Here is a 1,925-nt window from a genome sequence, read left to right as displayed (position 1 = left end):
TGTGTGTGTGTGTGTGTGTGTGTGTGTGTGTGTGTGTGCATGTCTGTGTTCATCCCCTACTACTGCTTGACAATGGTTTTTGGGTGTTTGGATCCTTGTAAATTAGTGGTTTGGCAAAAGAGATCGATAGAAGAAGTATCAGGCAAAAAAGAGAAATAAGTACTGGTGTCAATTTGTCCAACTAAAATTCTTCAAGGTGATGCTCCAGCATGGCCACAGTCTAGTAACTGAAACAAGTGAAAGATAAAAGCTATACACACACGCATGCTCGCATGCACGCATGCATACACACACACGCATACACACATGCATGCACGCACACATATGATGGCTGTAACTCAATTTCAAGCAATGCCTATCATTCAATTGGTCTCTTAAAGAAGCACAAATGTGGCTTTTCAGGCCTAGTAAGTAACTACACATGTTTTATACTTTCAATAGAATTGTTTCATTGAGCGTTTTGCTTTTTGTGTGCCTACAGCCAGCTATAGCATACAACACATAATAGAGATATTAAAAATCAAGAAATATTTGTGTTTGGAGTTTTTTTTTAAAGTGATGAAAGGCCTTGCACAGGGTCAATCTTGTTCTCTAAACAATGTATACATTTGCTTGAAAAGAAGAACTAGTCTACATCATTGATCACAAATGAAGTTGTAGGTGTTACATCCGAGTTTTACTTCAAGAGATGTTTAGTGAAGGTTCGTATGTCAAGTCATTGACATGTAACCCAGTAAAATCAGTCGCATAGTCAGAGTAAAAGCAAGTAAACTAACAACACTACCAAGCCTGCTTGATAAGGAAGATGCAATGGAAATCCTGCAGGACAAAAAACAAAACCTGTCCAAAAGTATGGTATCAAAGATCCCTCCCTCTCCATCTAGAATAACAGATTAGGATACAAGAGACCACAGGCTTTCAATATCTTGTCAAAAATCCTCAGGGAATTTATGTGGCGTACATGTGAATGTGTTCGAAGGACATTTAGACAAATTTTTATCTGAAATACCATGTGAATTCACATCTCGCAGTGAAAAATATAAAGAAAGGAAGCTTTGTCTAAAACACTACTTCACCAGAACCAATTCTGGAGAGGAGGCTGGGAAATGAGTTTAAAATAACAAGTAATCACACTAATGGTGGTGCTCCAACAAGGCCATAGCTTCTTGTTGTGTGGTTTGCAATTACAGGGTTTTGGGTTCAGTCCCACTATGCAGCCCTGAGTCGACTATGAGTGAATTTTGTAGACTGAAGCTGGGTAGAAACACATTGTGTGTGTGTGTGTGTGTGTGTGTCTCAGAGTTTGGCTCCCACCACCACTGAATAACCAGTACTGGTTTGTTTATGCCCCTAACTTAGGAGTTTGGCAAAAGAGAGTGGTAGTATCAGACTCAAAAGTAAGTACTGAGATCAAGTTGTTTGACTAAACCCTTCATGGTAGTGTGCTAGCATGGCCACAGTCCAATGACTGAAACAAGTAGAAGATAAAATACAGAAGATAAAGTATATGTGTGTGTGTGTGTGTTTGTGTGTGTGTGTGTGAGTATGAGTATATATATGTTATATTATATAATATCTTTTTATAGTATATAATATTATAATGTAAATGAATTTTTAGTTTGTCAATTGTATTTTAGTTTCATTTAATATTTGTATATATATATCAACATCATCATCATCGTCGTTTAACGTCTACTTTCCATGCTGGAATGGGATGGACGGTTTGACTGGGGACTGGCAAGCCAGAAGGCTATACCAAGGCTCCAACCTGATCTGGCAAGGTTTCTACAGCTGGATGCCCTTCCTAATGCCAACCACTCCGAGAGTGTAGTGGGTACTTTTTACATACCACCAGCATGAGGGTCAGTCAGGCAGTACTGGCATCGACCACACTTGAATGGTGCTTTTTATGTGCCACTGGCATA

Source organism: Octopus bimaculoides, chromosome 18 (assembly GCF_001194135.2).
Source record: "Octopus bimaculoides isolate UCB-OBI-ISO-001 chromosome 18, ASM119413v2, whole genome shotgun sequence".
NCBI classification, from domain to species: Eukaryota; Metazoa; Mollusca; class Cephalopoda; order Octopoda; family Octopodidae; genus Octopus; species Octopus bimaculoides.
Note: the sequence above shows the minus strand (reverse complement) of the source record.